The 24258-nt window shown below is 45.8% G+C and overlaps 1 long non-coding RNA gene across 2 annotated transcripts; it reads right to left on the bottom strand.

Moving 5' to 3' along the window:
• Window positions 1-4485: 4485 nt before the first annotated feature.
• LOC148715445 (uncharacterized) lies at window positions 4486-14136 on the bottom strand. 2 transcript variants are annotated; one of them, XR_015971842.2, is made up of 2 exons: window positions 12216-14136; window positions 4486-12097 (listed from the first exon to the last, which is right to left on the bottom strand). It is a non-coding gene; the product is annotated as an uncharacterized LOC148715445 (long non-coding RNA). The 2 variants fall into 2 exon arrangements; XR_015971841.2 differs by having other exon boundaries at window positions 4486-12100; window positions 12216-12840.
• Window positions 14137-24258: the final 10122 nt, after the last annotated feature.

The following is a 24258-nucleotide window of genomic DNA, read 5'->3' as shown; positions in this document are numbered from 1 at the left end:
GAATAAATCTTGCCTAGGAGGAATGCTGAGAACAAAAGTAGTTTTCAAAACAATACTATATATGATACAGAAAGACCAAAAGAGCCTCACGTAAGGCATGCACCATGTTGCACCCGAAGCAAATAATTTAAATAGAATCAGTAGGTGAAACACATCATTGCAGCCGTCACTGCCTATTAACACTGCTTAAAGCCGTTTGAAACTCTTTTTAACCGCTAAGAAGATCACCCAAGTGATGAATAGTGAAGCACTGCACTGCCGAAAAAAAGAGTCAAATTTAGGCTTTGCTTTCCCAAAGAGACTACTCTCATACAGGGCGATAGGGTTAGCTATATATAAAACTTGGAATCTGATGCAAGAGAAACGAGAGGACGGCTATACCCTATGAAAGCAATGAAAGATCCTAAATTGCAGGCAGGGAGGTACAAACCCGGGGAACCAATGATAACCCTCTTCCTTCGGGGACCAATCAGGCCGTGTCAGCGATGCGAGCAGTGAGTGGCATCAGGCATGGGACGGATCTCCCCAGTCCCCCACAGAGCATGCGCGCCTTTCCCAAGAATGGTTTCCCAGCGATTCCCCTTTAATTCCTCGGCAACTCTTTAGCCCCACTCCTATGCGGATGCACTGCCTTTTATCTCTCACGCCGATCCGTTTGTTTTGCTCTTGGATTCTTTCAGCACTCGAGCATGCCTATCAATTAACCTACACTACTTAGCCTCGCCACCGTGCTCGGCGTGCGACCGTAGCCCTCCCAATTCATTTGAGCATGGTCAAGAGAAAAACGTTTTGACTCGGGTAATTCTTTCGTTATCTATATAAAATAATAGGTGCCGCTCCCGCCATTAATCTTTTTCATTAAAACGGTCGAGCAGAATGCTTGGAGACCGTCCTTCGATAATTGGACCCGACATCAAAAGAGCCATCTTGGGTCCCATGTTTGAATGGCGATGTTCGTAGGATTTCTTTCTTCTTGGCATGTCAAATATTTTGGAGAACGAGTCCTTGGGATTTTAACGAGGACGCTCCTCCAAACAGGAAAGAGGTCTAACTAAATAAGCTATTGTCCCCTGCTCGCAACATGTCGTGCATTATTGATTGGAAAGCAATGCTATCATCTTCCTTAAAAGGGAAGGTCCATGCAAATGCTTCTGAGCCTCCCTTGGAACAGCTTCTGCACTTTCTAGGTTGATCTATATCATTTAGAAGCCTCCACCCTCAATCTTTCTTAAAAAGATTAACTTTGACGGCAGTATATTGGGTTCGTCGTTCGCAATCCTAGCTCCAACTTGGTGGTAGCCAGAGGATGCTATCTTTACAACATTATGGTTTCATTCATGGAGTTAAGAGGAGCTTGGAAAAGCCTAATCTGCGGTGCCACCATGGTCCTCAAAGCATCCGATATTGTGCGGGAGGGGGATTCTAAGGCTGTGATCAATTGGATATCCAATTCGTGTTTATAAGTTGGTCTCATTAAGCAAGCAATTCATGTTTATAAAGGAGCACATAGTGCAATACCTTGGGTAGCCTCGCATATTGAGAATTATGCGTGCCCGGTGCTATAAAACTCCGCCTCATCTATGCCTCCTTAGTTGCGTAATTTGTTGTAATCGGCTGCTAATACTTGTATCTAATCTACGCTAAAGCTGTGTAATCTTACTGCCTTACAAAATGTAGTAAGAAGAAGGAAAAAGAAGAACACCCAGGATTTGCTGTTTTGCAGGCTATTGACTTCTCTATTACTACTTGGACGGGCGCTTAGGACCCTTAAGTTAAAAGGAAGAGATGGTGCTTCCCGATTGCGAAGGCCTGCTCCCAAGCAAAGGTCCAACCTGACCTCGCCGAACCCCATCAACAAATGCACTTCGTATTGAACGTGCCGATATGTAAGAAATATGGAAATATGCCGCTGAGACCTTCGGATGTTTTGGCTCTCTTCATTGATCCACATAGTTATGCCACATCTCTCTGGCGTCAACCACCTAGGCATTAACAATATAGGAGAAGATTTCCACTAGTGGATGTTTTGTTCAATTCAAAGTTGGCTCTTTCCAGTACGAATTAGTGACACTTCTAGATCCGATTAGTGACACTACTGCGCAGTTACCTTTTCTTTTTTCAATTGTCATTAGAAAGTTACAAAGCAAAATTAATGATACGCAATGCACAATTTTTTTTGGCCAATAATGCAAGCTTGGTAGGCTTGTTTTACCTTATGGAGGAACAAGCATACATCCTCTTAGCTAAAGGAAACCAAGGACATCCACTGAGGATTCAAGAATTTTATCATTCAATCGAAAGACACCGTTCACCTATATTTTACTTATGAGACATATGCTAAGTCACCTAGTATTTGTTTTTTGAAAAAAAAAAATATATATAGTATAATGGCTGACAACTTCTTGCAGACGGCACCAGAAGAAATCATCATGCGACCACAAAGGCATTTGATGCATCACTGGATAATTAATCTAACTCGGTTTGACGAGTACCAAATTCACTGCTACTTATGCTGATTCTACTTCCATTTTGTCTCCCTATTATTCAATGAGTAATATAAAGATTAAAACAGTTGTTTTATTAAGAAAAGATTATAGGACCTTAAAGTTTCCTTGATGAGACTATGTCTTGAATGATAATTTGAGAGTCAGTGGTGCATAAGTCAACTTTGCAACGATCACATAATAAAGCTATTAAAAGCATAAATGATGAGCTCAGACTAAGTTGAAATTCTAAGATAAGATAAAATTGTCTTAATACTTCGAATGGAGCTTTCTTAATTTCCCTCGTTGAGAAAAGTGAGATATCCTTCCAAGAGGAGGAAAAGAATAATTGCAGAGGAAACGACCTACAGGTGGTGGGGATTAAAGGGTTACTTTCATAGAAGAAGAGAGTGAAACGAAGAAAAAGCAGTGATTAACGTAATTAAAAATTTAAAGTAAGCTGAACCTTATTCCTCTCTCCCACGCTTGGGAATAAGGAATCCATATGACAGCTGAAAAGCTAAATAAAAAAGGAGAGGGACCATGGCTTAAGAGACTGGGACTCGGGCCTTAAAGTACCCAACAAACAGGAACAACAAAGGGACGCTGGCATGCGGAAAAATCCAAACAATGGGGATCAATAGCTCATCATTCATATAGCTATGACATGCCATCAGCAACAGATCGATTTTCCCACATCATCAGCTTTAACCAGAGATCACATTCCCTGAACCTGACATCAGTCACTAGACGACCAAATGATTTACTATTTGGCTCTGCCTCCCCACCTCATCTCTCTCCGTAGCATGGCTAGCATGCGAATGCGCATGGCTCTCCATGCTCTTAAAATATTAAACTAAGATTTCAAATTAAACCTTGGACATTTCATGGAACTACTGGTCCCGAGCAAATGCAAACGAGCACTATCCCATTAATATCCATCCAGAAAAAAGAACATCAAAAGCTTGGACTCATGCATGAAAGCTTAGTTACTAGGAAGTTTACAGCACATAGACCGTCTGTGTTGCTTGTTCATCTTTCATGCAGCTCCTCCACTTCCAAAATTTTATGGAGCTCAAAAAACCTCGGTCTACATAGAAACCAGCACACAAGAAGATCAAGTATCACAGTGAATATTGATATTTTATTGCAACTATTTGTTGTCAGCTTTATGAACCTCCCCTCCGATAACTCCTATATATCACATCTGCTGTGTCTTGCATTTAATGGCTAACTTCAACTTTGAAACAACTAAGAAAAAGAAATAGCTTGATATGTTGCTAAGATAATTAATTCTGTTAGCCACTAACTGTGATTGGAGCTAGCTTATTGTTAATATGCAACTATGTTTAGAGGGACCTTGATGTGGACTACCCAGTTGTATGTGGCAAAAGTTTAGGATCAGTTATTCTAATAGAAATGGCTACAGCACTTCAGTTGAAACCTATACATAGGCTTCATTATGATATTGTCGACCTGGTCACATGACAAATCTCAAACGGGACATTGCTAATTCATCATACAGACCGAAAGGCGGTCCACAATTTCATTAGCAAGTACACCACCTAGTGAAGCGTTCGGCCATGTTATTCGAGAAAGCAATGCCATGTTTTCTCAAATAGAATGTAATCCCATGAAGTCAAAAGTTCGTGCTGTCTAGATATACATCAGTATAAAATGTGGGAACATTATATGCTATTATGTTAGTTATTCTCGAGCAAGCAATCGTACTACTGGCATCATATTCAAAACAAGTAGATGATTCGAACAATGAACTTAGCCATTAGTTAACGTAAAAGAGTAAAGCATATAAGTGGAAACTATTAAAGATAAGCATCACCAAACTTTCAAAAATCTATAAGTAATGGTATGCTATGTAGCTTCCAGCATATATCTATAATAGCAATGCCCCCTTTAAAAAAGCCAAAGAACCTATCCTGCAAAAAAAAAAAAAACGATGTAGTGGAAATAGTTTTTATCTTTATTAAGAAGTCACAGGAGATTTCAAGCGTTTATCATGCCTATTTTCAAACATAAAGCAAATTCTTCATATAGAATGCTAGGGAATTACAGGCCATCTCGATCAGGCTACATTGTCATGTTTGACCAAGAAAAAATATTCTATGTTTAAGAATAAAGTATAAAAATTAAAAGCCCAAAGCACACAGAGCCAGGCGGGGAACTTTTTTCCTTTGCGCCAATCTTTCTCCAAGAACTGGAGCATATATTTGTTGGAACTTGAACTAAACCAGTTCTTTTATACGCTAGTTCTCCCAGCACTCTTCATTTTTCTCTAGACTGCCACTCCTTTCTCTCTAGACTACCTGATGTAAAGCGTGGATCATGGTTTACACATAATAGGATCCTGTATCATGTGGCTCCCATTTGAAGTATCAAAGCAAACTAAAACTAAGACACAAAACAGCAACACGTATCTAAATACTAGAAAATCAGATGATAATGCTGATAGTAACAATCAGATACACATTTTTGAATGATCAAAACATCATAGATTATAAGGATGTTTGGTAGCCATATAACTCCCATGTCCATTTTCTATTATAACTCTACCCACGAATTATTATGTCCCATTGTTAAATATTAGAAACATAGCATATGCAAGATCGCAAGTGCACTGCAATGGGGTTCTTTCTTTTCACATATAGATGATTACCTAGGGTTTGCCAACACACGGATTGAACTAAAGCATCTTTTTGTGTCAATCGCATGCAAACAAGTACAAACACAAAGCATTTTGGTAGTTAGTTAATCATCATCCTATAATTGCTTCATGTATAAAATCTTTGGATTTAACTATTGTATGAGATAAATGTAGAATGGGGCTCGTCTTGGTGGTTACATCTCTCTGCCTGGCAACTAGAGGTTGTATAGTACATCTCCAAAAATCCGAACCTAAGTACTTATAACGCCAATCAGTCTCCCTTCCTTTTTCTTAAAGGAAAACAAACATGTGATGAATGACTCATACACTCTTGTTTTTATATGAAATAGGAGAAGAAATGAAATGTGGCTTGATCAGTTTGAGCATCTTGGTAGATGCATACTTTTTAAGATATAATACCTTAATAACTTATTTCATCTGTTACTTGGTTAACCACTCTATTCTTTTCCTTATCTCCTTGGCATACTCAGTTGTACAACTCCTTTCTTCCTAAACTAATGTGATATCCACAGCTACCTTCTTCGTGAACTCATCTGTCCCAGTCCATCAGCTTATTCTCTCCTTTATCTCCTTACTTTTCTAGCCAATCTACAACAATTTGCCTCATCTAAAATTGCTAAAGCTTGCAATTTTAAAACACTTTCATAGCTTGCAGATCTCTTGCATCACACAAAGAGCCCTCGTAGGTATACATTCATCAGCTGCTACTTAATTTCTCTATGCAAATTATGCGTTCATCCTATTCTTTAAAAATATAAAAGATAAAATATGAAACTATTACTTAAAGATAAATAGTTTCACACCTCTTAATCCCTTTTTGTAATCTTTACATAGAAAAGTCTGTCTTTACATCAAATGCAATGAATTTCATTACTCAATATAAAAAAGTGCAAAATAAACAGTCACTATAAACACTTGAAAGTCTACAGAGGATCATTGCGTCACAAGCCATGCGTCAATTCAAGAACACCATGAACTAATAAAAAAGACCAACACCTAAATGAGGGGATTCTTGGTCATGGTTAAACTGTGAAAAGGAAAAACCCATGAATTCATCCCTCCTCACATCCCTATCAAGGCTAAAGTTAGTAGGCCTTAGGAATATACTTTTTCATCATTTCCTCCACTGATCCTGAAACTTTTGCAAGGGAATTAGTAGTAGACCCCAGAATTCATATATGCTGTATTATTTACAGATCTCGAAGAGTGATTGGTGGGTCATGGAAGCAACTAAACTGTGATTTGGTGCTGCTTTCAAGGCCCCTATTCTTTTCATGATGCAGATTCAGAAAAGCTTGGCATTAGTAAAAGCGGAAAGTTGTTCCTTAAACTCATTCCAGAAAGGCACATAAAACTATACATCTTGCAGCAACCTTAATTTAAGCCGTGGAGAGAGACAATCTAGTTTGGAAACTGACACTAATTGGTATAGCTTTAGAGATTAAGTAGATAAAAAATTGAATGGTGGGAGGGACCAACTCCACCATAACCTAGAAGCAAGAAATGTAAGCTTCATACAATGAACTATCAGTGGCAGAAGGTGGTGTTCAAATTCAATTGCCATTACCTCATCGTGAAGATAAAGTGCAGGCTTAGTGTGTGTGCCAACAGTTTGCACCCCTAGCAATCCCTCTTCTATAAGCTGGAGTGATAGGGGAGTCTGATTCCACCCTTATGGCACCTACTTGATTACTTCCATTGCCATCCACCAAAAAGAGGGGTAAATATACAGCTAACATTCCAAGGAGCATTGGATATGAGTGCCATAGTTAGTGGATTGAGAATCAGACCGGAAGCATTGACAAAATCATCGTTTTGTTGCAAAGAATAATCGTATTATTTAAAGTTCATAGAAAAATGACAATCTAGGATCACAAAAATCGATTAGTTTGGTGTTTCGGTTTGCAGTTAAAGTAATAATATTTTGTGATTTTGCATGTTAACTGACAATGAATGTATGAAAATGATGTCATGTGATTCAGCATATTAATGAAAAATGCAACTCTCATACTCATCCTACTTGCTCTCTTCTTTTAGTAAGTTAACAACTTCCTCCAACAACTCTCAACCATAAGCTCCTAATTTTTGAATTAAGCACAACAAATAATGGCGAGCAGGGAATCTGAATTTCAGTATGATGTGGGCAGCGGACGAACCTATGGGAGACCAAGACAGGGAGTGAATAGGTTGCCAACCCCTAGAATAGGGATTCATTGATCTCAACACAGAATAAGTAGACTTTGGTGAAATTGACCTCATTACAAAAGCTTACCACAAACCAACCTTTCAGCACTAATCTAGGTTATCTTTACAGGACCTACAAAAATAAAAGTCAATGCACGAGCCATCTCACCATCCCATCCAAGTTTTCTTTAGTAACCTCATTCCTTCTCATGATACGTAAAGCAGTATGTGGCACCTTGTTGTTGACAATTACTTAAGTATGGTGTGGGCAGTGAACAAACCCGGGGGACCAAGATAGGGAGTCCACAGGCCACCAACCCCTAGAATAGGGAATCATTGATCTCGATACAGAATACGCGGACTTCAGTGAAATTGACCTCATTACAAAAGCTTACCACAAACAAACCTTTTAGCACTAATCTAGGTTAACAGAACCTACAAAATGAGCCATTCTCATTATCCCATCCAAGTTTTCTTTAGTAATCTCATTCTTTTTTGTGATATTTAAAGCAGTATGTGGCAACTTATTGCTGACAATCACTTCCGATGATCCCCTCAATTTTTCAACATTTTTGTGGGAAAAAAAATCATCTTTATAATCTTCATTAACTGCTCAAATCAAATCATAAAATATGCATGGCATGGTGTTTCATGACAAATATGAAAACTCTTGCAGCCATTAGAGATTGTACAAAGGTCAGCTAACAATGCTCTACCAGCAGACAATTAGGTTGATTTTTGGGGCCATCCACTAGATGTCCCTTCATGCAGCCCAACTACCTAGTGAGCACCTAGGTAGCCTGATGCCATTTAAGGGTGGCAATCAGGTTGAATCAGGTCAAATATGGGTCAGGTTGGATGCAGTCGAGTCAAAAATTCATCTATCCGAATCCGACCTATTCGTTAAACAGGCTAAAACTTCAGATCTGAAATGATTCTGTTTATTAAATAGGTAACCCGACCCGGCCCATATAACCCATTTATTAAACAAGTGAAGTCAGGTTAAATGGGTTAAACAAGTTAAGTAATTTTTTAATGGATTAAATGAATTTAAACAGATTAAATAGGTTAAGTGGGTGAGGTTAAACAAGACAGAAACTAGTTAAGTAGGTTTTAAATGGGTTAAATAGGTTGGATCACAATCTAACCTAATTATGAAACATGTCAAAATGGGTTTAACAGGTCAAAGGTACAAACCTGAACCCAACCCATTTGATAAACATGTCTAAGTAGGTTGACTCATTTATGGCCCAAACTCATTTACGTCAAACCCGAACATGCTTAAAATGGGTTGTTTCAGGGTCGGGTTTTTAGGTCATGTCATAAATTACCATCTCTAATGCCATTGCCACTCAATAGTGTCATTTGAAGTAGTAACATATATTGATTGCTTGCTGTTTTACATATTGTATAATTTCTGAGAAATTACTGTTTACTGTCCCAATTACAGCTCAAATAAATTGTTCGCATCAGCCGACTTATTTCTTGATTTCTTCTGATTTATTTTATTTCTTGTTGTATATATCTATGCATGCATGCATGTATTTATGTATGTATAAACATTTTTAATCATTCTCCTTTTTTTTATTTGAGAAGTTAATCATTCTCAAATTTTCTTATTGTTTAAGTGCCTCCTGATGCAATATGTGGTCGTCTAGCTGCAGTCATCATCCTTAGCAGCCTCTTAGACCTGTCAGCAGAGGATGCCATCATAGAATTTGGATCATGAATGCCTGTGGAAATGGGTGTGGCATCTAGGAGGGGGGAATAGCGGTTTGTTCTAGGTAAGGCTGTCAATTAGGCCCGCAAGCATGCGAGCTTAATAGGTAGGAGCAGTTTCATAAGCAGCCTTGAAGATCCACTGAGTCATTTGAGCTAAGTCAGGTCAAGCAAGATCCTAACCCAACCCAATGCACTCAGGTCCCAATCAGGTCAAGGTTCAATCTGACGGCCAACCTCTTCTTTGTATTACGATAGATCACATAATCAACATAATTGTACTGCCAAAAAACATGAATCTTCAGAATCTTTTCAACTAAAACTGAACCATGTATTTTGACTAATTTAGTTATAGATCTAAAAAGCTTTTCACACTAGAAAACAAAAATACTAAGTTTTTGATGGATCTCTGACAATGTGATGATGCAAAAATGTAACCAATAAATATAAAAGGCTATGCAAGAAAATTAGAAACAGGAAGTACCACAAGCAGGAAACTTTGTTTGTCCAACTACCCATTTTGTATAGCTCAGAGCTCTCTCAGCTTCTATGAACATTATGTGCGCTAAATCCTTGACAACTAGATTTGCTGTTTTGTTCAGAACAAGTTCAAAACCAACACAAATAGCAAATAGAATTAATCATGCACTACCAAATTCTAGCTCTAACATGATCATCTTCATTTTATTCGTGTCACTTTTCCATCGTCCATCTAAAGCCTAAAGAATCATGAGCAGCCTTGAAGATCCACTGAGTCATTTGGGCTAAGTCAGGTCAAGCAAGATCCTAACCCAACCCAATGCACTCAGGTCCCAATCAGGTCAAGGTTCAATCTTGACGGCCAACCTCTTCTTTGTATTACAATAGATCACATAATCAACATAATTGTACTGCCAAAAAACATGAATCTTCAGAATCTTTTCAACTAAAACTGAACCATGTATTTTGACTAAGCATTTATTTTCAAAACACAAGAATATTCACATTAGATGAGCAAATTCTTTAAAATGTAGAACACAAAAAAAATTGCTAGACTCGATATCTCCAAAATCTACAATGTAGCATGTTAATGACTTAATGATTTTGAACATAGGTCAAAACACTAGTTCCATGACATGACAAACAAAACTAAACTTTTTTCAACTAATCAATACCTAAAATATCTTAGTATTACATTAGTGGAATAGGCCCTTGAAACTCTGAACTTTCTCAAAAAAACAAGTATAAATTGAGAATCACCAACCTCTGTTACTAATCAGCAAGCTCATACTTCATTCTCAGTAGGATGAGTAGGATGAAGGATACCACTATTTGACGAATAGTCTCAGGGTTACTGCTCAAATAAGTCCACCGATATACAGGATTTCATTGTCCCCCATCAGCAAATCCAGCAGTACATCAATAAACTTCTAAAGGCTACCAAAACAAGATAAAAGGGACAGCTTGGGAAAGGGTGGGGGTGCCCTGTGGCAGGAGGGGGTTGTGAGAGCGATGGGGGAGGCGTGATGTGGTTGTGAAGTGGGGTTTGCACCTCTGCAAAGAAAAAACTGCAAAAGAAATTTAGCATTGACAAAATTCGCATCCTAAGATGTGCCACCAGGTTAGCAAATACAAGTTTTATGAGAGAATTTACTGCCAAGTATGTTCAACTATATTGAATAAATTAGCTGATGCTGAGAGCCTAATCCTGTAATTACTAATTAGTTCCATGAAAAATTTAATTTCTAGCAAACCATCATGACCACCTTATATATACTGCAAGGAAGTCAAGGACCTAATGAAAAAATGATCAGTTCCATGCAATCCAGGAATTCTTGAAAAAGAAGTCCAATTAAGAATATTCCCTTTTGGACAAATCCACCTAAAATTTGTCAACATCGAGCAGCAGAACTTCCAAAAAAGTGAAGCCTCGATGTAAGAGGATTTATTGATTACCACTGTATAGGAGTTGTAGATAATCATAACCTGTGAGGTTAGTTTGTTTTCAGCGGATACCATCACCTTACTGAAAATGATATTTGCAAAGTTGTGAACTAAAATATGCTTAAAACAGTCAAAACATATACCAAATGAGAAAACATCTTTTAGATCCAACATCTGAATGGTACTAAAAGCTTCACCATGTCTTAAAATAGTGAGGCCATTACTTCTTGCATGAGTCAACAAGGAAGCACATGTATCAATGCTACGATTTGTGCGAAATTTTGCACCATTTAAAGGCTTTATTTGAGATACCTATGCCTATTTCATTTGTTTCCTTCCAAGGTTCCAACTATAATATATAGTGACATGGCAAATCATATTAGAAGCCCAAAAAAGATGGGCAGCTAATTAACTTCTTTCCAACAAAAGCAGCAACATAGCAAGGGGAGAACAACTTCTACTTCCAAGCTGACTTCAATATGAAACCTTATCTAGAACTTTAATTTATGAAAGAATTATCACCGACCTTGGAAATGGAACAGCAGCATGATCAACTCAACAAGTTGTTTCAAAATTACAATTCCGAACCTTCACATTAATATATCATTTGGTAGTGAATATGCTTGACTAGGAAGATGTTTACTACTTGAATATACACCCGTCATACCACTCTCAAGAAACAAACGACAGTATGACCAAACCAAGAGGTTGTTTTAATATTCTGCCTCCAATGCTTCTCACCAATACCATCTTTGAAAATGAATATATATCATACTACTGAGTCAAGAAGGTAGAATAATGGAGTCCGCACCACCAAATCCACAAATTTTCACAACCATCAAAGGCAACTAATCCCTGGTATGAAGATGTATCAAAGAAGCCCAACACATATTCTAGTTTAATCAGTATTTTTTTACTGTAATTTTTCCATCCACCCAAGATGATACAAAATTTACAGAACAAAGCACGATAATGGTCATAATGCTCATCAATAACCCTCAGATAAGCTACTCTACCCAAACATCTTCTCCAACAAACTAATTAAGAAGAGACCTCTACTATTACCGGACAGTATAGAATAAAAGATCAGCTTGCAATACTCGATCTTCTTTATACACCAAAAAGAAATAAACAATACGTAAAACAAAAAGAAAGATAAACCGATCAGCAAACAAAGAAAGGTAATATAATACACGAACAAAATTCTAAAAAGCATAACTCACCTCGAAACAAAAACGCAATGCTGGCTCTAAGTACACTCAAAGCTGGGGATTGGCGCTCGCGGAGTATCAAAAACTCTCCCAGACCTTTTCTTTTTTATGCTTTCTCCGCTCTTCCCATCCTTCCGCTTCTTCCCAACGCGAAAAGCCTTCCAAACCAAGAAAGCGATGACGACAAAGAAAGAAACCAGAGTCCTCCGCCACCGATGTAGCAGGTGCAGGAGGCTCACCCTGCGGCAGATATTGTCGCCGGAAATCCCACACTGCCGCTGGCGTCTCCGGATCCAGCCGTCGGCCGACGCCGCATGGTTTTCGATCCAGGGTGGCTGGTTGGTGTCGAGTGTCGACGAAGCCGGCGGCAAAGATGGTGAGGCCCTCAACAAAGGTGAGGAGGACGCCGCCTAAGATGGCGGAGCGGGAGGCAGGGCCGGGGCCCTGGCGCAGACGGAGGAAGCCGCCAAGGATGGTGGTACAGGGATCCTCCCTCTGGCGGAAGTGGACCGGGGAGCAGTCGACGACGGAGCAAAGGCTGCCCCAGACGGCGAAGCTGCGGACGACGCTGTAGGCATTCGCGCGCGCGGCCTGGAGGCCGACAGCGAGTTGGTAGCCGTTGGAGGATGGTAGAGAGTCTAGAGACCCTTGATGAAGTGATAAAAGGAACCGCCCACGGTCCCCATGGCGAAGAGCCGCCGACGTCGTCGAGGATCCGGTCGGGCTGCGGCTCCCGCGACGTGTCCGAAGATGCCATGAGGTCGAAACCCCTCCGGTGAGCTCTACGAGATGGAGGTAGATGCGGCGGACGAAACCCTAGGAGATGGCCGGAGCAGGAGGAGGAGGTCGGTTTGGTTCTTGGTCTTTTTGCAGCTAAAAGATGTACGTATCGCAGCAGCACCCGCGTTCAGAGGAAACATGGCAAGTCGAACGCGAGTCGCGTGCAAATTAGGGTGCGATTTTTTTTTTTTCCCTGGAATCCGACGGGTTATAGACCATCTCGTGGTCGCGCGTTGAGCGGAAGAGATGTGTTTTTGGGTCTGCGAGGAGTCGGGCCCAATATATTTTCCGGCCTGGGCGTGGCCTTGTAGGGGCTTCGGACCACGAATGAACCTGGGCATGTAAGAGGTTGGGCTTCCAATTGTTGTTGACGTGTGAAACAGCCCAAGTTCAAATCTGATTTGTGGCACCATACGTGGTTGCGGTCAACCGCCAACCGGCCATGGGACCAAACTTCTACCTCGTTAGGCCCATTCGACCTGATCTTTGAGGGCCGTGGATGGGGTTTCGGTCAAAAGATGACCAGTTAACAGCTTAAAAAATTGGATTGGGTACCGGCGTGCGTTTATAACCCCATGTAAGGCGCCAACAGGGCTGGACCAGCCTTGGGCTATATGCTAAAAATGGGCCTAAAAGTCTGGTTAGGCACAAATCAGGTAGGCCCATGTCCAACCAGCGCCCATGCCATCCTCATTCTCACGATACCTTCCCGAATTCCCATCCGTTCGGTTCCATTCTTCTGTGGCGGCGAGCAACGGTGGAGGCTGCGGTGGCATAGCGACGTGGGGACGACGAGGCGGCGGCAGCGGACACTGCAGCAGCAACAAGCGGCACTGGCTATGACCGGTAGAGGGAGCACGTGGCGGTGAAGGCTACGGTGAGGGTGGAGGGAGCAAGCGGCGACGAGAGCCTGGAACGCCACAGGAGGCGCGAGGGAGGCCGTCGATCGACGCGGGCATAGGCTCGAGGGAGGTCGTTGGATGGGTGGCGGACGGCCCAGAACTGGCTGAGCTCCGGAACCCTAGAGACCAGTTCCGCCGCCGCCGCCGCCGCCGTCTTGAGGATCTCCTTGCGCTTCAAGAAGTGTGGAGGGGTAGTGGTTGGGACGGGAAACCTAACCCTAGATTTGGACGGTGTGCGGGTGTGCTTCTCAGAGGTTGGCCGCCTTTTTATCTATTTTTTTCTTCTTATTTTTTCCGGCTGAGAAAAGCCACCAATGAAACTTTATGTAGGCCTTGGGCCGGATTGGGATGGGTCATCATGGGCTGTAACAGGCCTGGGCTTATTATAATGTCACAGCCGAACCTAGGCTTCGTTCGGACCTGCTCTCTCTTTACCGGGCCGAGCCTGACCTTATAGCTGGCAGGCTTTCGGCCGGGCCATAAAACCCGTGTGCGACCATGTCTATAATAGGTTCGACCCAAATCGAGACCGATTAATCCAACTCAATTAAGATTGAACTGTATTCTTGCCGACAAAATTAGTAGAAATTGATGCTAATACCTTTCTATAATTGCTAAATTTTTATCTAATAGGCAAAGATTACGTGCAGATGCCCCTGTAGGAGGGTAGGCTTTTATTAGAAAAACTAATAATTTCTATAAAAACATGCAAATGAATAACGAAAATAAATAAGAATATGTCTGAATAGAAAACAGAAGAAATTGGCACTTCTTTATGGTGTTAAAATTATTATTTGAAAAGAAAATCTTAGCATAAAAGAACTCCATGCATGAATAATCGATTTGGAAAAGAACTTAAATAATAGAAGGCGAGTAGTAAACCACTTTCATCATAAAATTATGGAAAAATAGTTTGTTGGTCAGATAAAATAAAGCATAATGTGCACCAATTTGCAACATGAATGATATAATATATTTTCTGTGACGAGGGGATATAAACAGGAGATATAGAGCGTTTAATCAGGAAGTGCGATTGCACCATTTGCTAGCTTAAATCCAATGTTTCAAGGAGTCGCTCCTTTTTTTAATATACTAACGGTATTAATTTCTCGCCATCCCTGCCTACAAAGAGAGCAAAAAGGGTTCTCCAATGGGACCGCAGGAGAGTCAAATGTGGCGGTTTTTTATGGATTGGAAGAGCAAACCCATCAGAGCAACTTGCACAGCCCATCAGATCTGGCTGGCAAGAAACGCTCGTACTTTCAACGAGCGCGGGATGTCGCCGAGGTTTGTTGCGGAGTCTGCTCGTGCACTGGCGATGGAGCCCAGACTCACCATCCCTTCAGATATACCCTTGATAGCTCGGGACACCTGGGGTTTCTTCTCTGCTCAGGCAGCTCCTCGGACGGTGTTTTTCACCTGGAAGCCCCCACCCCCGAGTTTCCTCAAGGTCAACTTTGACGGGTCGGTGTTGGATGGAGGTACGCGAGGCGGGGCAGGCTTCGTTATACGGGACCCTCATTCCAGGGTAGTGGCAGCAGGCGGTTGCCAGTTGTTCGACATATCAGTTCCAGGGGCGGAGTTGCGAGCTGCCTGGGCAAGTCTTCGCCATGCGCGGCAGGTGCTGCGGGCTAGCTCGATCATCCTAGAGGGCGATTCGGCTACAGTTATTGGGTGGATCCGGCAGGGACCGAGTGGTGAGAGCACAGACCATCCTCTGATCCGGGACATCGGGATGATGGTGAGGGATGGCGCGGCCTTTCAGGCCACGCATGTATTCAGAGAGGCCAATGGGGCGGCCGACTGGGTGGCTGCATACGCGGCCCATCACTCAGGATACGCCCTGTGGGCAGGAGAGAGGGAACTGCTATTGGCACTTCGTGAGATTATGTATTTTGACTTTTTTGACTGTATTCGGACACGTGTTGTCTGAAGAACCCGTCAAAAAAAAAAAAGAAAAGAAAAAAGAAAGAAGAAGAAGAAGAAGAAGAAGAAGAGCAAACCCACCCATTCACGGGACCAATATGAATTCATGCATGCTGTGAAAGTGGAAACCGGAACAAAAGGGATAGGGGGGGTGGGATTGGCCATCACCGTATTAAGAATCCAAGAGGATGAGCTTGGGAAACTATCAACTCCGGTTTGTAAGTGCAAGCGGCTCCAATTAGATTTGAAGTCAAACAAAATGTTGTTTCCATCATATAGTCTCTTTGTTTTTGAATTAGTTTCCATCCTATAATCTCTTTTGAAGGATAACCATCATATAACCTCAATTTAATTAAAGGGTTTTTTTTGGGTGCAATATTGAACCTGGTATTCATCCATCGGTTGGCTTATGGCCGCCGTGTTTAGTGGATATAAAAAAAAACATTGTGAACTTTACCCGATCCAAACCATTTAGTTCATCGGTTTGGTCTGAATTTAAAATCATGGCCGAAGAAAAGATTAGTTATAATTCTATGATTTTGCTAGTTATAATGGGACAATGTACGAATCTAATTAGATTTTCAGCGTAATTGTCTAAATAGATTTTAATTTGGTTTAGGATCGTGCTTACACTAATGCAAACCTAAATTGATTACAGGTGTGATATAAAAGTCAAAGTGAAAAAAAAAAAAATCAAGATCTTGCGATCGCGGTTTTATATAATTTTTTTAAAAGAATACTAATAAAGTGATTTAAGCTTTGTTTCTTTCTCATATAAAAATAGGCACCACCGCATGGCATCTTGATTCTTATTCTACATTTATTTCTTGCTGACTGGGTATTTCATTTTCAACACTTAATTTAGCGGCATTTTTTATGTTACATCCAATTCTTTGTAACTTACATAAATTTTCCATAGGAAAAAGCAAGCATCATTGCGTAGATAACTAAATGTAAAAAAAAAGGGGCTAAACTTTAGTGGGATATTAAGTTATTATAGCTGTTGCTGGGGGTCCGAACCGAGAACGATTGGCACAGCGGTGTGAACGGGGTTCCCTTTGAATTGCTTTGGTTGCGCTCCGCCCTCCGCCGGGAAACCTGCAAGCAAGCCCCGCACCACCACCAGGGTAGTGGGGGCCCTCCGACGATCAAGTCAGGGGAGATCGAAGGAGAAGGAGAAGGAGAGGTAGCAGGTAAGATGATACTCTGGAAAATCTTTCTTACCCTCCCCTTCCCCCCCAGCCGCATATATATCAGGCTGGGGGGTTTTTTTGGGGATTGGTCATCGTGTGGCACGATGGGGTTGCCACTGACATGGTCGTTACAGGGCGTCGTGGGGCAGCGCCGGGTACGGCCATGGCAGGGCGTAGTGGAGCTCCGCTTTGTGCGGCTGTTACAGGGGATCGTGGGGCAGCGCCGGATACGGCCGTTGCAGGGAGTAGTGGAGCAGGGGGCCGCGGCGTGCCTCAGGGGAACAGTCTGTTGTCGTCAAGAGATTGCCGACTTGGGGTCGGATTGCTGGATCAAGGGGCACCCGACTCGGGGTCGGGCTGCGGAGCCGAAGATATCCGATCCGAGGTCGGATTGCTGGATCAAGGGGCACCCGACTCGAGGTCGGGCTGCGGAGCCGAAGATATCCGACCCGAGGTCGGATTGCTAGATCAAGGGGCAGCCGACCCGGGGTCGGGCTGCGGAGCCGAAGATATCCGACCCGAGGTCGGATTGCTGGATCAAGGGGCAGCCGTAGTCTTCCTGGGCGCGCGTGCCGGTCACGTGGGGCATGGTGGCTAAGTTCCCCGTAACAGTAGCCCCCCACTTCCGAGCCTGGAACCAGGAGGGGAACGGGTGAAGGGAGTGATGCTTCGAGATTGCCGCCATCCCTCGGAAAGGCGCGCGCGCTCCGAGCTCCCCGCCTTCTTTATGGCGTATGGCGGTTGTCGCTGATCTGGCAGTCTGCGGATTTCGGCGGACATCCTTCCTTAATGGCGTCGATTCGCCTTTGGGGCGCGAACGATCCTTCGGCAGCCAGGCGTCCTCTGGCGTCACCGAGGCGTCACCCGCCTTTCCGCCTATTTAACCGGGGGCCCTCCCAGTCCGCCTTTCTCTCCACAGGCATCCTCGAGTTTCTCCCTTGTGCTGCTGCCGTTGCTGTCGGACTGTTCGTTCGCTCCTCTTTTTAACTCTTGGTAGCGTCTCGCCGACTCCTGACTCTTGAAGTTCCTCCGGCACTAGGCCAGGCATCCGAGGGTTAAGCCTCAGGAAATTCTTCCGGCGCTAGGCCAGGCATCCGAGGGTTAGGCCTCAGAAAATTCATCCGGCGCTAGGCCAGGCATCCGAGGGTTAGACCTCAGGAAATTCTTCCGGCGCTAGGCCAGGCATCCGAGGGTTAGGCCTCAGGAAATTCCGCTCATTGGTCGGCCAAGGCTGGCGCAAGCCGAGGCGACCGGTCGGGGCTTCAGGCTAGTCTGCTCCCGGGATGATCATCGGGTTAGCCTGGCATCCGAGGACTGAGCCTCGGGGAATTCCGCTCGTTGGTCGGCCAAGGCTGGCGCAAGCCGAGGCGATCGGTCGGGGCTTCAGGCTAGTCTGCTCCCGGGATGATCATCGGGTTAGCCTGGCATCCGAGGACTGAGCCTCGGGGAATTCCGCTCGTTGGTCGGCCAAGGCTGGCGCAAGCCGAGGCGACCGGTCGGGGCTTTAGGCTAGTCTGCTCCCGGAATGATCATCGGGTTAGCCTGGCATCCGAGGGCCGAGCCTCGGGGAATTCTGCTCGTTGGTCGGCCAAGGCTGGCGCAAGCCGAGGCGACCGGTCGGGGCTTCAGGCTAGTCTGCTCCCGGGATGATCATCGGGTTAGCCTGGCATCCGAGGACTGAGCCTCGGGGAATTCCGCTCGTTGGTCGGCCAAGGCTGGCGCAAGCCGAGGCGACCGGTCGGGGCTTCAGGCTAGTCTGCTCCCGGGATGATCATCGGGTTAGCCTGGCATCCGAGGGCCGAGCCTCGGGAAATTCCGCTCGTTGGTCGGCCAAGGCTGGCGCAAGCCAAGGCTGGCGCAAGCCAAGGCGACCGGTCGGGGCTTCAGGCTAGTCTGCTCCCGGGATGATCATCGGGTTAGCCTGGCATCCGAGGGCCGAGCCTCGGGAAATTCCGCTCGTTGGTCGGCCAAGGCTGGCGCAAGCCGAGGCGACCGGTCGGGGCTTCAGGCTAGTCTGCTCCCGGGATGATCATCGGGTTAGCCTGGCATCCGAGGGCCGAGCCTCGGGGAATTCCGCTCGTTGGTCGGCCAAGGCTGGCGCAAGCCGAGGCGACCGGTCGGGGCTTCAGGCTAGTCTGCTCCCGGGATGATCATCGAGTTAGCCTGGCATCCGAGGGCCGAGCCTCGGAGAATTCCGCTCGTTGGTCGGCCAAGGCTGGCGCAAGCCGAGGCGACCGGTCGGGGCTTCAGGCTAGTCTGCTCCCGGGATGATCATCGGGTTAGCCTGGCATCCGAGGGCCGAGCCTCGGGGAATTCCGCTCGTTGGTCGGCCAAGGCTGGCGCAAGCCGAGGCGACCGGTCGGGGCTTCAGGCTAGTCTGCTCCCGGGATGATCATCGGGTTAGCCTGGCATCCGAGGACTGAGCCTCGGGGAATTCCGCTCGTTGGTCGGCCAAGGCTGGCGCAAGCCGAGGCGACCGGTCGGGGCTTCAGGCTAGTCTGCTCCCGGGATGATCATCGGGTTAGCCTGGCATCCGAGGGCCGAGCCTCGGGGAATTCCGCTCGTTGGTCGGCCAAGGCTGGCGCAAGCCGAGGCGACCGGTCGGGGCTTCAGGCTAGTCTGCTCCCGGGATGATCATCGGGTTAGCCTGGCATCCGAGGGCCGAGCCTCGGGGAATTCCGCTCGTTGGTCGGCCAAGGCTGGCGCAAGCCGAGGCGACCGGTCGGGGCTTCAGGCTAGTCTGCTCCCGGGATGATCATCGGGTTAGCCTGGCATCCGAGGGCCGAGCCTCGGGGAATTCCGCTCGTTGGTCGGCCAAGGCTGGCGCAAGCCGAGGCGACCGGTCGGGGCTTCAGGCTAGTCTGTTCCCGGGATGATCATCGGGTTAGCCTGGCATCCGAGGGCCGAGCCTCGGAGAATTCCACTCGTTGGTCGCGCGCCTATCACTTGCCGCTCGACGGGGTTTCTCCGTGGCCAGCTGCGATCGTATTTCTCCTCCGATCGAAGCGTCGCCTGGGGAACACCAGAAGGCTATTAAATGCTAATTGAGGCGTTACCTGGAAAATCGGATCGGCCAGTTGCTGCTTGCGAGGAGTGCCAGTTAAGCGGCCGCGATACGCGCGTTCTTCGAGGCGGATGCGGCCTGGGCGCGTGCGGAGATACGTGGGCCGTGGCATACACGCCGCCCGGAGTGTCCGAGTTCTACTGCCCACTTCACCAGCCGTCCCGCATTCTCGGGGTTGCTGAGGATCTGTCGTAGTGGTTGATCAGTTAAGAGGGTGACAGAATGGGCCTGAAAATAGGGGCGGAGCCTCCTGGTCGCGGTCAGCAGCGCGAAGGCGATCTTTTCAGCCTTCGTATACCGCGTCTCGGCGTCCCGTAGGACCCGGCTGATGTAGTACACAGGCTTCTGAAGCTTTGCCTCTTTCCGAACCAGCACCGCACTGACCGCGGTTGGGGAGACCGCCAGATAGAGGTAGAGCATCTCCCCTTCTTGCGGCTTGGATAGTAGGGGAGGAGACGCCAGGTATTCCTTGAGCTGGTCGAATGCTGCTTGACATTCGGCCGTCCAGAGGAAGTCTTTCGGGCGTTTTAACACCTTGAAGAATGGTTGGCAGCGTTCGGCCGATTTTGCCACAAATCGTCCGAGCGCGGCGACCCTTCCAGCGAGCTCCTGAACTTCCTTTACTTTGGTCGGAGGGGACATACCTTGGATGGCCTTGATTTTGTCCGGGTTGGCTTCGATACCCCGCTGGTTGACAATGAAACCAAGGAACCTCCCGGCCGAAGCGCCAAAGGCGCACTTCGCTGGGTTCAGCTTCATGCGAAACTTCCGTAAGGTGGTGAAAGTCTCCTCCAGATCCACGATGTGCTGGTCTGCCTGGTGGCTCTTCACCAGCATATCGTCCACGTACACCTCCATATTCCGGCCGATTTGCTCTTTGAAGATTTTGTTGACGAGGCGCTGGTAAGTGGCGCCAGCATTCTTCAGACCGAAGGGCATTACCTTGTAGCAGTACAGCCCCCGGTCTGTTATAAAGGCAGTTTTCTCCTCGTCCTGTGGGGCCATCATTATCTGGTTGTAACCGGAGAAGGCGTCCATGAAAGACAGCAGCTGATATCCGGAAGTCGCGTCGACCAGTTGGTCTATCCGCGGAAGCGGGAAGCTATCCTTAGGGCACGCCTTGTTCAGGTCGGTATAGTTGACGCACATCCTCCACTTCCCGCTCGCCTTCCGGACAAGTACAACATTTGCCAGCCACTCGGGGTAACTCACCTCCCTTATGAATCCTGCCTCCAAGAGTTTGTCTACCTCCTGGTCGACCACCCGGATCCGATCCGGGGCACAGTGTCTCTTCTTCTGCTTCACTGGCCGGTGGGTCGGGTCGACGTTGAGGGCGTGAGAAATGACCTCCGGGTCGATCCCAGGTACATCGGCCGCCGACCAGGCAAATACATCGGCATTGGCTCGGAGGAATTCCACCAACCGGGCCCGAGCTCCCGGGTCGAGATTGGCGCCGACCCGGACCACCCGGTCCCGGCGGCCTTCCTCGAGGGGAACTTCGACCACACCCTCGGCCGGCTCCCCCTGCCGCAAGGCCACCTCGTCTCTGGCATCAAGGGACTCGACGCTTAGGGCTTCCGCGGGCTTCTTCCCTTTGAGGGTCGCTAGGAAACATTGCCGTGCGGTCGGTTGGTCGCCTCGGACCTCTCCGATCCCGACCGCCGTGGGGAACCGCATGAGCAAGTGGTACGTGGAGACCACCGCGCGAAGGGCGTTCAGCCCGGGTCGTCCGAGGATAGCGTTGTAGGCTGAGGGAACACGGACGACCAAGAACCCGAGTCGCACCGTGGCTTCTGCGGGTGCGACGCCCGCAGTCATAGGCAGCTCAACGACACCTTCCGCCGGGACAGCGTCACCGGTGAATCCTATGAGGGGGGTGGATATTTTGTGCAACAATTGTCTGGACAAGCCCATCTTTTGGAAGGCCTCGTAAAACAAGATATCAGCTGAGCTTCCACTATCCACAAGAACACGCCTTACATCATAGTTTGCCATAGTGAGGGAGATCACCATGGCGTCATCGTGGGGGGTCTGAACCCCCTTTACATCCTCATCACAAAAGGTGATTACATGGCCGACCCTCTGCCTCTTTGCGACGGCCGCCCCTGATGCTTCCGTCGAGCCCCCTGCATTCCTCACGGGCCGGGGGCAGCCCCCAGTGATAGTGTGGATCACGCCCGCAACGGGTCGATTCTGCTCCAGAGGCTCCGGAGGGGCCGGGTCGGCCGGACGCGGGTCTGCGGGGGGACGTTGGTCGCTCACATATCGACCGAGACGCCTCCGGCGGATGAGAGCCTGTTGCCCAAAGATGGTCACCCAAGAGGGGGGTGAATTGGGTGTTTTAAAAAACTTTTTGACTAATTTAAGATTAAAACACACAAATATATAAACTAAAGTAAGGATAAAGGGATAAGAGAAGACAACCACAAGCACACGGTTTTATAGTGGTTCGGAGCCTTCACTGCTCCTACATCCACTCCCCAAAGCGCCTTTGGGTATTTCCACTATAATCCAAGATTACAGTACGGTAGTTTTGCGAGTTCACTACCCAACTCGTTGTTTTACACCGGGCTCACAACAAACCCTAAACCCCCAATTTCTCTTAGGCTTGGGACGCCTTTCCCTTGTTCCAAGTCCCTTGACTTGAACAAGCACCACGATAAAAGAGTGTACAAAAGAATATAAAAGCTCTAGAAAGCAAATATAGCACTTATGAACAATAAAACCCGGAAGAATCTTTTTGCCGTTGGAAGCGTGGGAGATGTTGATTCTTCCAAGGTAGACCGCGTAGGGTTGAGTGTGAGCTTTGATTCCCGAGCGCGCGAGAGTGGTTGAGCTTGAAATCACTTGGGAGACTTGAAAGTACTTGATTTCCTTCCTTGGATGCACTCACTCCCTTGAGCTTTTCTTTCAAACTTCTCTCTTGAATGATTTTGCTTTGGGTTGGTGAAGAGTTGTTGAGAACCACTTAAGAGGTCCCTTTTATAGTCCAAAAAGCAAATATAGCCGTTAGAGACAAAAAGAGAAGGATTTGAAATTCAAAATCAAACCTGAAAAGCTGTCAGTCGCGTCCCAGGCGCTCCGGGGACGTCTCCGCTACAGCGAGAGACGTCTCACCTACAGGATTTTACTTTTTACTTTATCTGGGGTCGACTCGGCACTTTACGGGGACGTCTCGCCTTGTCTGTGCTTTTTGAGTGGGGACGACTCCGCTTCTTTGTCTCCGAAAAACTTGCCCTCTGGAATTCCCTGAGAGAGTCGTCTCCGCTCTTTCAGGGGACGTCTCCGCTTGTGTCCACTTTATGCGTGGGGACGACTCCGCTATCTCAGAGTCGACTCCGCTTCCTTATCACCGCAAAAACCATTCTCTGGAAAACCCTGAGAGAGCCGTCTCCGCCATCTTGGGGACGTCTCGGGGAGTCTCCTTTTTGCTTGCGGGGACGACTCCGCGTACAGCGGGGACGTCTCGCGCATATCCCTTGAGAAACGTCTTTCTGCCGCCACTGAGAGAGTCGACTCCGCTTCTGAGAGAGTCGACTCCGCTAACGCGGGGACGACTCGGCAGGTGCCGGGGACGACTCCAAGTGTGCCAGTTCTTCCTGTTTGTCCCAGAGACGTCTCTGAAACTATCAGGAGACGTCTCGGCTGTCCCTGAACTTTTTCTTTAGCTCAAAATATTCTTCAATAAATTCATAAAAATTGTGGGAACTTGCCTAGACATTTCTTAACAATTTTCTAAGTAAAACACATGAATTCCTCAATCGAATTGTTAAGATATAATGGAATTTTACTCTAGTGTTTTGTATTCATCAAAATCCATTAGGGGGTCAACAATCTCCCCCTTTTTGATGATGACAAAACACTGAGTATATGCAAAATTTGAAATTTAAACATATACACAGTATTGATCAGATATACAAGTATAATGTTTTGATTTGAACTAGATACGATGTGCATCACTTAAATTTTCTTGTGCATAGGATTGATCTTTATAGTTCTTAAATGATTTTATCATATGAACTGAATTTGAATCAAGTTAGAATGATATATTGATGCTGAAGATAATTTAAAAACTAGATTCTTTTTGACTCCCCCTTTCTTTTCCAGAAGGGCAATTATCTTAAAATTAATATTCTTCAATAACCATATTCAATATTCATTCTATACCCCCCTTTCAATATCCATATCTT

The sequence above is a fragment of the Phoenix dactylifera genome, chromosome 1, assembly GCF_051530095.1.
Source record: "Phoenix dactylifera cultivar Ajwa chromosome 1, Ajwa_hap1_PhDact_Kaust_v1.1, whole genome shotgun sequence".
NCBI lineage: Eukaryota > Viridiplantae > Streptophyta > Magnoliopsida > Arecales > Arecaceae > Phoenix > Phoenix dactylifera.
Note: the sequence above shows the minus strand (reverse complement) of the source record. Positions and strands in the feature narration are given on the sequence as shown.